The 15,847-nt window shown below is 52.1% G+C and overlaps 1 protein-coding gene across 6 annotated transcripts in view; it reads right to left on the bottom strand.

Annotated features, from left to right (window-relative positions):
* Positions 1–15,847, bottom strand: part of Sorcs2 (sortilin-related VPS10 domain containing receptor 2) — a 363,891-nt gene that overhangs the window by 319,042 nt on the left and 29,002 nt on the right.

Raw genomic sequence — 15,847 nt, 5'->3', positions numbered from 1 at the left:
TGCCACATAAGAATGGAGACCTTGAGTCCCTAGAAACTGGGTAAAAAGGCAGGCATGATAATGATATGTGATCCCAGTTCTGCAGGGCAGACACAGATGGGTCCCTGGGCTCACTCACTGGCCAGCCAACCTAACCTAACACAGGAGCTCCAGGCCAGTGGGAGACCCTGTCTCAACAAGGTGGACAGCTCCTGAGGAACAACCCCTGAGACTGACCTCCGTCCTCTACACACACGTGTCCCTATGTACACATGCACACACATTTCAAAACTGAGCAGGGGTGAAAAGCCATCTCCTGTCATGGACCCTTGGATCACACAGGTTGCTCTGAGCATATATATACACTTGCAGCCCCTGGACCCTGCCCTGCTCCATCAGGGCCTATCACCCCACCTCTGTCTCCATGACTACCTATTTTCTGCCCACACAGCTCCTCCCAGGGTTTCCTGCTCAGGACCTTTGTTAGCCAGGAAGGTGGGCCTCTGCCTCAGCTGGCCAGCTCCCTTACCTCCACGAGGCCTGGGCCTCCAATGCTTGGGGTGTCTCAGGACGGGGAGGACAGGCTTCCTGCAGAGGATGGTTCTACAAGGAAGAAGATGGTACCCCAAAGTGTTATTGGTCCCCTCTACTTTGCAAGCAAAATAACTAGCAAGCCGTCAATACTGTGAGCCTCCAGTCAGAGTGTGGCTGCTTCATTCTTCAAACCTAATCAGACTCTGCCCAAAAGGCAATTCACTGACTGAATGGCATACCTTCTGCAACACTGCTCTAGGATGGCTATGTAACTGTTTCTGACCAATGAGACATAAGCAGCCACTGGGTGGGAAAGTTGTCTCAAAGGCCTAGGCTCTCTGAAAGAGTTTACCCCTCCTCCTATTCTCCCCTGCTTTCGGGATAGGAATGTAGGCATGAGGCCAGGAGGCGTGGCAGCCATCTTGTAGACATAAGGATGTGAGCCACATATTGGGAGAAGTAAAACAGGAAGGCAGGAGGTGTGCAGGACAGAAGCCACCATGCTGTCACAATGGAGCTGATCCCAGATAACCTCCAATTCAAGGCAAATACACTCCTTATACTTTTGCCCTGTTCACCACCAAGGGTTGGTTATCATCCAGAAAAAGGGGCTGAACCAAATCCAGCCAGGTAGACAAGAGGCAGCTGGAAACCAACAGGAACCACAGGACTGAGGAACACACGTTGACCAAGAAGCAATGGAGAGAGTGACAGGTTGCTCACCACATCCAAGGACTGTTTTCTCCAACGTTACCAGCTGCCAGTTGGCATCAGTGGGCAGCCAAGGTTAGTAGGGGTCTCTCTCCCAGAACCACCATCAGTCCTGGTCCTCAACCCAAACTCTCTTCCCAAGTGCATTGGTACAACCTTTAGCTCACAAGAAGCCTCTACATTCTGTGAAGCAGGACTCCCTAACAGCTACACAGGGCAACATACACAGAGAGACAGAGATGCTCGTGTTCACTCACACACACACACACACACACACACACACACACACACACAACACCATGTGTGCGTATATGTGTGTGTTTAAATTCCTATCTGTTTAATTTCCAACAAGACGGAATGAGGACTCCTTACTACTCTCGGGATAAACGTTCTTCACATAGCAGAGCCCAAAGACTGAGCAAGCAAAAGACACAGAGCTCTAAAGACACCGCTGAGGCCCCTGGATCAAGCCACACCTGAAGCCACACAGCACACTCTTGGTTTAACGCTAGTGTGAGCCTGCAATGGGTGTCTATCACATTAATGGACACGGTTTTTTTTTTCTCTTTTCTTTTATTTTAAATTCAGTACTTGTTTACACTTGCAGATGAGATGATTATTTCAAGTAACAAATACCCACGGTTATAGAAAGCAATTGAATATATAATGATACTTATTCATCTCCATTCACAGAAAGGTTTATCTCTCGGATTTTCATTCTTCAGGAACTTGCCCTGTGTCTTGGTCATACACTTCTAACACTGCAGTTTTTTTGGTCTGCTGCTTGCCCGTGTAAGGGTTTAATCCCACCCCCACTCCCCCACCCCACCACCCCTCCTACCCCAACCCCTCCCACCCCGAACCCCTCCCACTCTCCACCCCCCTGTGACCCCCCTGCAACATACACACTTCCTACCAGTGGCCACCATTGTTCTTGCTGATCCTGTTGGGAGGAGCAAGCTGTGCCTAAGGTGTTAATAGCCTTCGCTTGGTGAGGTTGGCTCCAGTGTTTTTGTTAGTTTGTTTCCATTTGTTTTGTTTTGTTTTTGCTGTTCTCCCCTGGCTTCTGCCCACAGATTGATTCTGAACATTCACGATCACTAATTTACAAGTGGCCTGTGGTTGGCATTAAATGGCCTGTGGTCCCTTAGCCATCCTTCCACACCTGCCCCAGCTAGCACTCAGAAGCAGAATCCCTTGTTTGAATTTCAAATTTTGATTTACATGATGCCTCCCCTTTAGAATCTCTGTTTATCTTTCCTACACTGTCCTATCGAGGGTTTATCTACTCCTTGTTTCCCTTCCTGTCTGGTTAGAGCCACCTTTCCGAGTGATCATCATCAAAACGATATTCCCACCTCAGCCCACCTTGAGACTTCTTCGTCCATATTTAAAATGCCCATAAGCTTCGCTGGGTTGGCCATTTGGCTATTCCCCATGCATTAGGTTGAAAACTGCTCTTCCTAAGAATCGTCCCCTTTCTCTTCTGGAACCCAGGGCTGTTGACAAGAGGATTCCTGTCTCGCTTTTACCTCTGGTCTTTTCCTTTTCAGTATTTTATTCCTAGTTTTCCAGAATTTTACCTCCCTTTGCAGATGAAGAAACAGGGGTCCAGTGAACCCTTTTCCAACCACTTAGCCTTTAGCTTTAGGGTCGAGAACGCTGTGGTTGCTCCTACCCCAGCACGCCCTGGCCTTCCCATTGGCTAAGCTAATCTGGTCCTGGTTTGTCTATCCTGGGCGGAAGCCTGAGATCCCACCATTCCCCAGCAAAGCAGAGAGAACCCGTTGTTCCCTCTGTCGATGGCTCTGGCCTCTGTGCAGCACCTGGCCTCACACACCATGAGCATCCTGGTACCCGCTAAGCCCATCCTTTCGTCCACGGATACAAACATGCACCACAGCTGCCTTTCAGCCTAGGAGACCTGCAGACTATCAGGAAGAAGCCATTCCACAAGGTCCAAGACACATCTCTGGGACATAAACCCTGGAAGGTCTCTATAGAAACAGGCAAATGTACAGACTGTTTTTATGAAGACTTTCTATGCACTGGCTAGAGTAGGGGACTCTTGAAACCCCACCAGGAGTGCTGAGAATCCCCACGGTAAAGGACTAAGGACCCATAAGAACTTGGATCAGGAACGCCACAGCCTACTGACCAGACTGATGTATAGACATGAGACCCAGGGGACCAAATGCTTGCAGTCCCTCCCTTGTAGAAGATATATTCTACCTCACCCGCTGAGAACAGAGGCCTGGGCACCCATCACAGGATGTACTTCTTAAAAAGCTGCTCTCACTAGAGAGGAACAATCAGCAGCCCTCTCACGTGAGACACATGCATCCCTACTGCAGCAGAGGAAACAGCTGTCCATCTGAGTCTGACCTTATCGCACACTCCTCTGCTCCTTCATTTCCACAACTGTAAAATGGGACCATATAAGACCCATTTCCCAGCATATGTGTGAGGCTTCAAGGTGATGACGTAGCCAGTTCACAGCAATGCTTAGCCCTATGAGAGGTCACATGCAACAGTTTGGCAGCAGGTCCAGGCAGCTCTGTGACCTGCTGTAAGGTGGCATGGCAGCATGGCAGCTGTGGCTCCCAGTAGTACACCAAGATGTGAGAAGGGCTGAGCTCCGTGAAAAGGGTGCATAGAAAGAGTGGACCCTAACAGCTCCAAGCTATGGAAGCCTGTAGAGGACTCAGCCATAGCCACTGACCCAACCAAACCAAAGCCGTGAAGGCAGGAGGGCCAACCCACAGTTTCATGAGTCATATTAGTAAATAGCACTTTATGTCATTGAAAGTGTGGAATGTTTGTTACCGCAGCTGCTCTGGTCGATGCATACTACACACCCCCGCACACTGTGGCCCAGACGGATCGCAGTATACATGAAGGGCCCTTGATGCTTCTGGAGACAACCAAGGGGCACCCACCATGCCATGACTACTCCAGCCCCAAGTACCACAGGCTCTACTTGTGAACTGCCATCATGCCTGGCCTCAGAGAAGCTGCCTCACTCCCACGGCCGTGAGGTGGAAAGCTTCTCCTCTCCCACGGCTGCCTCTCAAGGCTGCATGTTGTCCTACCAGAGCACACAATTTGTAACATTACAACATTACAAGTCTTACCTAAATGTGTGCCTAGGGGAAGAAAATCACGGATGAGAAATGAGAGAGAGAGAGAGAGGCAGAGAGAGATGCAGAGAGAGACAGAGACAGACAGACAGAGACAGAGATAGAAAGACAGAAACAGAGACAGAGAAAGACAGAGAGAGACAGAGAGAGACAGAGACAGAGAGACAGAGAGAGATAGAGAGAGACAGAGACAAAGACAGACAGAGATAGACAGAGACAGAGACAGAGAGATAGAGAGACAGAGAAAGACAGAAACAGAGACAGAGAAAGACAGAGACAGAGACAGAGAAAGACAGAGAGAAACAGAGAGAGAGAGAGTCGGAGACTAGCCAGAGGCCAGCCCAGAGAGGGCATCTAGTCAGTGGGAAACTACTTTTCCCATGCCAGACTCTTTGAACATGGCTTCCAATCCTTGTGAGGAGCATCAGGGAGAGGTCACTACCCCATTTCTACAGATACAGAATTCAGGGCCCAGAGATGTTAAGGACCTTGCACAGACAGTGTTGTGTGCAAGGTGAACAGTTGGTGTTGATGTTTCTGAATCTGTATCTCCCTGCTTTGTCACATCACCCTGGATGTCACCAGAAGGGGAACCTGGCCTGTCACTTGTAGAGCACTCTCCTGCTGGTCAGGGTCTACCCCCAAACTATCTCCTTATATAGCTCCTCCAAGAATTTGAACAATCACAGAACTGCCCCAGTTTATAGATGGTACCCGGCTTGGGGAAGCTCCTTGGTCGATGGCCACAGAGGGCTGCTGAACTGGCCCCAGGCAAACCTTGAGAACTTTCCTTGGTGCCTAGGCCTCCTGTGAGGGACAGAGCTCAGTTGTCAGGTAGGTGAGCAATCCTGGTCTCCTTCCCAGGGAGCCCTTTCTCTGGAAGAGCTAGCTTTCCGAACATTTCAGGTGGGCTTCAAACTGGGCAGAGTCACACCATCCTCACCCTCAGGTAACAGGCATCAGCCATGGTTGCTCGGCCTCAGGCTCAGAAAGTCCTGCCACACCACCATCTAGTGCTCCCACAATGCTTCTCCAGGGTCAAACTCCATGACCTGGCCAGGTCCTCCAGAGTAGCCAAGCCCAGCTGCCCGGGCCTCCAAACCATGGTCCCTCTCCATCCTCAGTCACACTTATAACAAAATGGGGCACCAAACCCCATCGAAAGTGCACCAAGAAAAGCACCCACAGAAAGTGCCTGCGGAAGGCTCACAGGTCTGTGTCTTAGCTTTGTCTCATAGGCCACGCACATCCCCCAGATTCACAGAGCAAGTGTAGAGGAAACGGGTTTTGTGACATTCTAAAGGAATGTTTGGGACCCCGTGTGAGTTCGTGTATTCATTCTGACAATCTGCTCAAGGGTTGCGCTGAAGACCTGTAATAATTTCATTCCTCAGGAACATCAGAGCCTCCAGTAAGCGTGTCTGCCTAAGGAGTGTACACTTGGTAACCCTTAGCAGCCACAGCAGGCTCTACCAGATAAAATCCAAACAGGGAGGCCATGCCACCTCCGCTCTAACACAACATGGCCTCTGCGCGCTCCTACTATGGCACGAATGCTACGGCTGGCAGGAACTTCGAGAGCAACCAGGTCCCCCCAACACCTTCTCAGGGTCATACCTACACTGCCACAGCCTGACATCAGCCTAGCTTTGTAGATGGCTCTCCCCTAAGTGGGTCCGCTGATCCCCCTGAGCATCCACGGGGGCAGGACAGGTACTAGGCTTCTGGGGTGCTGGGGCAAGAGACATCTCCACAGGGACAGACCCTAGAGGGAGTGGCTGTGGGGTGAGCAGGACGGGGGCAAAGAATCCTGACCTGCAACAGGACATCCTGCCCTCTGAGTGCTCAGTGCCCCAGCCTCAGGGGACACACATGAGGGACCCATCCATTAAGGTCAGGGGAGGCATTTCCAGGTTATCAGAGTGCAGGCTGTCTCTGCCCTGCCCAGAGCCCAGAGGCACCTCCATTTCCACCAGCCCTCTAGAGGAGTACATCAAGGCCTGACTCTCAGACACAGAGCCTTGGTTTGGAGTCACTGGGAAGACGGGCTGCCGTCCAAGCTGCCGGTGAAATGGTTTTTCTAGAAACACTTGGAAAAAGCAGGGACATCTTCTCTGAGTACCAAGGAGAAAGAAGAGAGAGCCCAATACTGTCACACGACGGCAGCCACTGGACACTGGCATCTCTGCGTAGAGGCGGGAATGCTGTCCACCGAGAGAAGAAATGGTGGTAGAGAAGAGTCCTGACTGGTGTGACTGGCTGCTCCGAAGTCAGACCTGAGAAGCCTGTGCTGGGTAAGCGTGTCTGGCCACTGAAGGAGCTAGCACTTCCTCCTGATTATCTATGCCCAGCTGTAGCTTCTGTCAGTATTTACCAAATTCACCAAGGACGGCAACCATATGGTGTGACGTTACCAGAGAGCTAGCTGCAAGGCCTTCAAAATGTACTCTCAGAGGTCGACCCCCAGCCAGTTTGGAACCAAACACCTTCCCACCACCTCTTCCCACCACCAGAGTCACCGCTGTGATTCTGTTCACTTCTCAGAAGAGAGACCCCGTTGGGGAATTCTAGAGGCAAGGGGCAAATGGCAAACTGGAAGGGAGCTGCCTACAGGCTCCCATAGGATTTTTAAGTGAGATAAAAAGAGGCTCAGCCTCCATGCCCTCTTCACAGTAGATAGATCTCATCCGCTGTCCAGGGGACAGAACCCAGACCACTGAGGCCATCAGCACCTGTCTACAGCTGCTGAGTTCACAGGGTCCAAGCAAGCAGCCCACGGCTGCTTCCCATGGTTGTTTCCTTTCCTCCCCTGGCTTCCCACCCATTTGGCCAAGGAGGGGCAGAAGACCAACTGGGCAGCCTGGCTCTGCCTTGCATATTAAAGTGCCCAGCTCCCTTACCAACACTGCCAGCCCCCACACCACCACCAAGAATGAAGCCTGCTGGGGCAGCCTGTGTTGGCTCCACACTTCCCTAATTGCTCCAAAGGATTTCCTTGAGTGTTTAACAAGAGTGTGAGTAGCGGGTAGGCAGAGGAGGGAGGTGCTCCCAGCAACAGTTCAGAGGGGCTCGAAGAGCTTGCAGCTCCCCACTGGCTCAATGGGGCTCTGGGGCTCAGAGCCAGTGATGTGGGGCCAGGCCCAACACCCACAGTGCCTTCTCCCTACTCACCCCTGGGAATGCAAGCCCCTGAAAGGGCCTGGCAGGCCTCCTGCTCCACCATTAATTAACATGCAGTATGGTGGCCAGGAGCAAGGAGGGGGCTGAGGCCTCTATGGAGGGAGGATGGACAGTTAGCCGTGGAAGAGCATACCACCACAGAAAGGGCAGGCTGTCCTTGGGGAGTACAGGGCATCTCTATTTCAGGGAGAGTCAGAAGCATTCACTCCAATTCCCCAAGCGTAGGGGCCTCCACAGTCGTGGGAGGGGGAGTTTCAGGAGACAAGCTGGAATGCCACAAGTTCCAAGGCTGGGAAAAGGCCCACTCTGTATGCCAAGAAGAGGGCCTGGCTCTCACAAGGCCCCCATCCATGTGTTTTGAACATCCAAGGTCTGATTCCTGCTACCGGGATTCAAGTGGGAACAGAGGCAGAGGCAGGCAGCTCAGCAGAGTGGGCAGGGTCAATTCCACACTGCAAGGGGGAGTGCTTTCCTCGTGACCGTGGGACTCAGCACACATCCAGTTGCCTCTAGAATCCCCCTGTCAGCCAGCCCTGCCTCAGTTCCAAAAAGGAGCATGGATCTGACAGTGGGTGAGCAGGCTTCATGGGTGGGCTCTGAGGCCTTGCAGCAGACACAGCAAGTGTCCTCCCTCCTCAGGAAGCCCCGCTGCTTAGCAGGCAACAAGAACCTGGACTGCGGACAGTGTCTGCCCAGCAGGTAGGAGGGGCTCCTGGACACAGCATCTTCCCTATGTCCCCGGCTGTGGGACTAAATGACTATGTATACTCCCCTCTGGGGAGATCTTAGAGACTGGTGCCTGGTTTCCTGAGCTTTACCCATGGGCAATCCCTGTCTGCTGGTTCTGGTGTCTTCACTGGGATTGTCCTTAGCTCTGAGTGTAATCATACACCTCCTCTGTGTGCCTCCTGGGGGCAAGCCACACCTCTTTCACCTCCCAGCATGCACCAAGTCCAGTTGCTGCCATTTCCACCCCAGACGGAAGCTAGCTCCACTTTGGCAAAATGGAAACTTTCCATGTAGTGGTGGAACAAGACCCCAAAGTGCACACCAAGAGGGGACCTCGGACTTCACACAGCAGACACTGAGAGACCTAAACTCAAAAGGCAAACTGTTGCCAGCGTTGCTCAAAGAATCCTGGGATGTCGTCTTAAGGATCTCACAGTGGCTGCTGCTTGGCTTCCTGTGCTACCGTGGGCTTCTTGGTATCTCCTGTCCTACCACGTTGTCAGGTGCCAGCTCAAGTCCCTAAGGTGGTTTGGGACTGATGGGACATGGGCCTGCCTTCTGAGGCGATAAGCAAGGGTGCAGACATATTTACAGCTAACTATGATACAAGACCAACAAAGCATCCGCTGGGGCCCTGGGAGAAATAAAAATAGGAGAGGGGAGCAGTCTGTTAGGACATTGGGGGAGGCTTTACCCACATGCTGACAGGGTCAGAACTGGGTCTCAAGAATGGGCAGGCTGCAGAAACAGAACAGAGGACAGAATAAAGGAAGGAAAGCCACAGTTGGCTAGTACAGGGTGAGGCAGGGAAGGGGTGCTCAAGACAAAGGGCAGGTCCGGCCAAAGATTCAGGGTTGATTCAAGGTTTCAGAGAGGAGCACCTTGTCAACCTCCCTCCAAGGCCCTGCCCACAGAACCAACACAGCAATGTTCAGGGTGGCAGCACTCCGTGATGGAACAACCAAAAGGAACCACCAGTCCCAACCAACCAACGTGCTTGCCAACTAGAACGACACTCCTGGGGCCCCGGACAGTCCAGCTGCACCTACTGGAGCCAGAGGCACCATGAGCTCCGATTTGTTCCACTGTGTCTGGGGATTCGGTACCGAGTAGACCTTCTACTCCGCTGACCCACAGCACAGTGAGGAAGCATCTCTGAACTCGCTGATGAGCCAAACCTGAGCTCGCCATTGCTCTCCCAACCACTCCTCACCTTGAAGAGGTATTTGGAGTAAGAGCGTGGCACGCAGTGCCCAGGAAACCCTGAAGCTCATGGTAGAAGAGGTGGCACCTTTTATGGCACCAACCAGAACCCACAGGAGACATAGAGGACATCAGAGCCAGAGCAAAAGGGGAAGCTGGGACTTTACAACACTGAGCATGCTCCACTCACCAAACCCAGGGCCCCTCCAGCCTGAGGCAAGCTATCCACCTACAGGAGACAGGGGACAGTAAGAAAGAGCCCTGGGGTGGTTTGATTTCAGAGGCGGAGGAGAGCAGGGTGGGTGTGTGGATTGAGGTAGCCTCCCCAGCTAGTGCGGCAAATAGAGCCTCCACATAATGTCTGTTTCCAGCTACCCTGGGACGTAAGTTCAGCAGAGCATCCAGACTGAGGGACCCACACCACCCAGGAAGGATGAAGTCCAGGGGCAGCAGCAGAGGAAGCCATGGGCTCAGACAGCTAAGTACCAGGCTTCGGATATAACAAACAAAACCTAGAGGGACAGGTAAACCTGGCTTTCAAACAAACAACAGATCCTTAAGAGCCGTTTTTAGGTAAGTACGTCCCATGCGATATTTGAATTTGAATTTCAAACAGGGAATCGTTTTTAACATCTAACCCATGTGATATTTGAATTTTAAGTTCAAGTAGGCTGAATAATTTCTTAGTTCAAGCCTGTCCCCAGGTGTTCTTATTCCAAAACTTGCCCATTGTTTATCTGAAACTGAAGTCAGCCAAGGATCCTGCACAGTGTCTGGTAACGCTAGATCAAGGCAGGTGTAAAACACACAACACACCTTCTCTGGCAGCTACCCACAGAGGCGCTCTGCAAACAGCAGCCCGGCCCATGAGCCCTGAGGTTCATGTGTGAACTCACACATCGCAGCTGCCCCTCCGGGGAGACATTTACAAGTCACGGCTTCAAAGTTCTCAATGAGCCACTCCAGAGAGGTGAAGGCCACATTAGAAGGTGGCCCCTCAGTCTGCAGAGTCAATGGGGACCAGAGAATACCACTTGGACTGGCCAGACCTGCAGGCGGCACCCTGAGATCCAGCCATCCCTGGTTCCAGACCTCCACAATGAGGGGGAGGGGGGATGTCACACATCAGAAGAGGAAAATCGCTCTAATTACCCTCACTCCAGCGGCACTGAGCTCCCAGCAAATTAGAGTTTATCTTTCATTCCGACTGACACTGCGTTACGTATCAAACAAATTATGAGTCCCCAGGAAAGACTCGTCAAGGTAATTTGCGGGTGAAACATTTCTCAGAGAAGTGAAGCCTGATTAGAGGGGATTCGGTGGGCTTCCCTCTCTCCTTTTTCCAGAGTAGGTGAAATGGGCGTGGACAGGGACCAGGCCTGGGGCCACACCTGCTGCTCACAGAATGCAGATACCAGAGATACACAGAAGCTTGACCCTTACTCCCTGCTTGTTTGCTTCCTGTTGATTTGTCTTCTTTTCAAACGAGATTTCATACAGCCCAGGCTGGCCTCAAACTAGCAATGTAGCTAAGAGTGGCTGAATTTCTGGTCCTCCTGTGTCCCCTTCCCACCTGCAGGCATTATGGGCAAGCTCCATCAGACCTGGTTTTAGGCAGTACTGGAGACTGAACCCAGAACCTTGCTGATGCTAGGCAAGTGCTCTACTAAATTAACTACACTCCACACTTTCACACTCTACCTTTGGGGTAAGTACCTCACTCTGGGAGGGAATAGAACCATTACCACAACCCAGAACACACGGTGTTCCCAGTTTGAAGGCCAGAGCTGAAAGTGGAGCTCACACCCATCAGGACACTGGGTCCCTTCTTATGGCACTAACCCACCCACCCCACCCCCATCCTGCCCACAGGGGCCAGGTAGAAAGCAGGCCCCACAATGCCCACCTTCACCCAGTCAGTTTCAGTGAGTAGGGACAGGTAAGGGAGCTGCCTCGCCCTCTTTGATGAATCCCTGAGCTTTTCACTTCAAAAGACAAAGACATCAAAGGGTATTCTCCTTCTTCCTTTGTTTCTCTCCGAACACGGCAAAGGGCAAATGTTCTTTTCAGAGCTTCTCAGCTGAGCCTCTGCTTTCTATTTCACTAGCTTCCAGGGCCACATGCAGGTCCTGCCCCGACACCACTCTCGAGGACCGTTTTACCCCTTACTATCTTCATTAAGTCCCTTCAGGATCTCAGGGTCTGCAGTCTGAGGATAGACCTTGGGGAGGTTGAGGGGTGGGGGGACACAAGGTCAGAAAGATTGAGAGAAAACAGAACTCCTCCCAGAAGACAAAGAAAATCAGAAGGAAAAGCACAGGTCTCTAGGGCAGCCATTGTCCAGGATCCTGGAGGTTTCCTCAGCTTCATAGGCAAGGGGCCTTGCCACCACTGTCCTGTCATGGGCCCTTTGTGGCTGAGCTCTGGCCTTTCTCTAGAGCCCAGAGCTACTACTGTCTTGGGTGCAAAGCCCCTGAGAGGGAGGTCAAGCCACTGTGTGAGCATTCATCTTCACTGTCAAGTTGGCAGGATTTCGCGTCACCTAGGAGACAGGCTCCTGAGGTGACCATGTACGTGTGTGTCCGAGCAGGGAATGTAGGAGACACCGTCCAGTGAATAGGCGTTCTGGACTGAATAAAGCAGAGAGAGTGGGCTGAGCCCCAGCACTCTTCTTGATCTGCTTCCTAGAGAGGGGAAGAGTTCAGGGCTCAAGGACAAGAGGGAAGGAGGCAGGGAGGGGAGAAGGCAAGTTGGCTGGCACAATAATACAGACTCTTGGTGAGCAAGAGAAGAACCCCAAAGTGACAAGATGGTAATGGCTCCAAGGACGGCCAGAGCCTCCAAACAGACTGCCAGAAAGGAGTCCCTTGGTCTCTGGTCAAGTCATATGGAGTATGGCCACAGGGCCAGAGCAGACCTTAGAGAGAAGCTGAGAGTGCGGTTAGCACTGAGAGTGGGGTGGCCACTTCCTGAAGCGAAGCGCTAAACAGAGGGAGAAGGGATCCAATCTAGTCAGTCCTCACCCCTGGTTTAGCTATTTAATGATGCAGGCAGGGTTGGGGATTTAGCTCAGTGGTAGAGCGCTTGCCTAGCAAGCGCAAGGCCCTGGGTTCAGTCCTCAGCTTGGGGGGGGGGGGTGATGCAGGCAAGCCCAACTTCTGCTTCAGCCACCCTGCTCGCTCTCTCTCTCTCTCTCTCTCTCTCTCTCTCTCTCTCTCTCTCTCTGTGTGTGTGTGTGTGTGTGTGTGTGTGTGTGTGTGCATGCATGCGTGCGTGCGTGTGTGCGTGCTGTGTGTACACTCACCCTAGATTACATCCCAAGTACAACCCAGCGGCTCTGTGCCAACAGCACCCCTCAGTGGCCACTGAGAGGAATGGCCTGCCTGTGGCTCTTCCCTAACTAGCTCCTTCACCAGGGCCTTGGCTTCCTGGCTTCCTGAGAGGATCATGAAGGACATACCTGTGACTCTACTCAGAAGCACTGGGATCTAGAATGGCAGCAGCTGATACCCAAGGCCTCCACAACAACACCCCTCTGGACAGCCTCTTCTAATTACATCTAATTGAGCCCTCTCAAGTCCCAGCACCCAAAATTTAATAAAATCAGTTTATTCTTCTTAGGTCATCTTGCTTATGGAAGAACATGATGATAATTTCCCGCCAACACGGTCCACATGTCATTCCTTGTCTTTGCCTGCGGAGCCTGAGAAACTATTCTGAGTCTGAGGACTCCGACCAGGATTTTAGTCTTGAACCCACTGCTTTCACTATTTAGGTCTCTAGTAATGACAAAAACATAAAAGAGCACTGCTGATATGGATGTGTTGCCCATGCCTCCAATCCCAACATAGGAAGGAGGAGTGGGTTAGAGCGGGATGGGGCAAGAAACCAAGGCCAGCCTGGGCTACAGAGCAAAGTTAGATATTATGAAAAGATCATTCCAGCCTTGAAGAAATTCCCCTACAAGAAGATATGAGTGACCGGGCTCTCCAGGTGCATGCATCCTCCTGTGGCCCTGTGAGGCATTCCACACAGGAGCTCAGCATACCTAGGTCATTCCCACTGTACAGATGGGAAAACAGAGGTTCACAGTAAGCCAAGAAATCACACCCTCTCTCCTCACCTGTGGCTTCCCCTGGGGACAGTGGTGAACACAGGGTTTGCTCATGCAGCTCAGGAGCGGCCCTGGAGCACACACCTGCCCGTGGCAGGTGTTCCTGAAACCTGGCTAGATTGACCAAGCAATAACAACCCTAATGCTGAGATTGGAACCAGGCCTGGAGGAGGGGGCTCAGGCCAGTTCCTGTCACAACTGTAAAGGCAGAAATGGATGGGGTTCACCTGGATAGACAGCTGTGGTGAGCAGAGGCCAGCAGCCACGGGTATCTCTTCTAGAGAGGTCTGCTCTTAGCCCACAGAGCTGCTGGAAGAAAAAGCCCCTTTCGCAATCACAAAGGAAAACTGTTTGAAGCAGGAATCCCTTTGGACTGCAGGCTTTCTCCGGCATCATGAAAGGCCATCTATTTTTATTGCAATCAATTCTGTTAAAGTTGGATTTACTAAAGAGAACGGTGGAAATCATCTTGTTATCTTGTAGCTCAGCAGAAACTTCAATTTCTATTTCTGTTCCTGGCTGGACTCGAGGCCCTGGACTCCTCGTTGCCTCTGCCAGGAACTAAATATAGCCATCTGCAACTGTGTATCCCAGAGGCAAGCACCGTGAGCTAACTGAACCAGGCACCGCCTTCTTGCCCTTCACAGATGAGTCTGGCCCCCAGCCGAACCTTGCAAGTTCCCCAAGGCTAGGTCTCCATCTAAAACATACTAGAAGCATATTATCTCTGAGGGAAGCCAGCCTGGATTGGAGTCTAAACCACAATGACCGTTGGGCAGCAATAGAAGCCAGGGTGCTGGTATGCTCACACCAATACCCCTCACGTGGGCCATCTGCCCTGCTGCCAACAGACACACCATTGGCAATCACACCCTTCAATGCAATGATACCTCAGAGTCTCTTAACCCGCTGCTCTGCTGTCTGCAATGCTGGGCCCCACACTCCCCCTGCCCCTCCTCTGTTCCCTCACAGAATTCCCTGCTCCCTTTATAATAAGACCTCCTCTGGCCTCCTTATTGAAAAAGCCAACTTGGTCCATGTCCACAAACTCCCTCCCTGGTTCATCTCCATTGCACACACATGCGTGCACACTGACATGTGACTATGCAAGTGTACACATGTGACTGCACACATATAGCAATGCACAGGCACATGTGAACCAGTGTGTGTTTACCGCCGCCTCTTGTTTGGATCCGGTTTAGAGCAGGACCTTACCGGTTTTGCTTGCTGCCCTACTCTCAGCCCCTGGGTGGATGCCTCACACAGACAGGAGCCCAGGAGAGAATTCTGGATGTGCGATCCATCCTGTGGGCCCAGCAGTGCCTACGCCTGTCTGTAAACTCAGTTATGGCAGTGACAACACAGCCTGCCACAAACTGTGGCTGTGGCATTCAGCCAGGTACCTCTCGGCTCTACAAGTCTCTGCTTCAGGCATAGCAGTCCCATCTGAGCCTCCCATGCCAGCCCCTGAGGGCTCCTCACCGCAGGTGCCCACAGACCCTGCACAATTTGCACAACCCACCCAATTTGCAACAGGTGCCAGGCCCTGAGGGCTGCCCACCTACCCCATATTCATTCATCTCATCCAGAGATGTCTTTGCAGACACAGACAGTTTGGGGCTGAAAAGGACCAGGCCTGACCTTTGAGTGACCTTAGCAAGAGCTATGTTTCTAGGAGTATTTGCTGCCTATTCTAGAAACAAGGTCTTCACAGCTCCAGACTTGAGGTCTTTTCTGCAGGTTCTAACAGAGCCTGGCCTCCCACCAGATCCATTTCTGCCCACTCACTGATTACACACTTGAGCACTGACAGAGCGTGGTGTGGGCTACATCAAGAGCAATGACCATGGAGGTGAGTATACGAGGCACCTCCCAGAGGCCAGCACAAGGCCACCATCCACTGAGTGAGTGCCTCCCCCTCACTCTGAATCTAGATCCCCAAGTAGCACTGAGGTACAGAGAAGTCACTGGAGGCCAGGAGGAGACCAACAGGACCCATGTCTGTCCCACCACAGAGCCCAGCTCTCAGTCCTCAAAATTCACTTCCTGCTTCCCAGTCCAACACCTCCTGCCAAGTCCCTCCCACCAGCCTGGCTCAGAGCAGCCACTTCCTCCCTGAGTGCAGCCTGGGACCTAAGAGATCCCAGGGAGCCCTCATCCAATGTCTTCCCACAAAGAGGCTGAAGGAACAGAGTTCAGCCAGCACTGCAGACACCAAGTGACTGTGTACACACCAGCAAGGAGCCTGCCCGGACTC

This window comes from Rattus norvegicus, chromosome 14 (assembly GCF_021556685.1).
Source record: "Rattus norvegicus strain SHRSP/BbbUtx chromosome 14, alternate assembly SHRSP_T2T, whole genome shotgun sequence".
Lineage (NCBI taxonomy): Eukaryota > Metazoa > Chordata > Mammalia > Rodentia > Muridae > Rattus > Rattus norvegicus.
The sequence above is the reverse complement of the archived record's forward strand: the minus strand, read 5'-3'. Positions and strand labels throughout refer to the sequence as shown.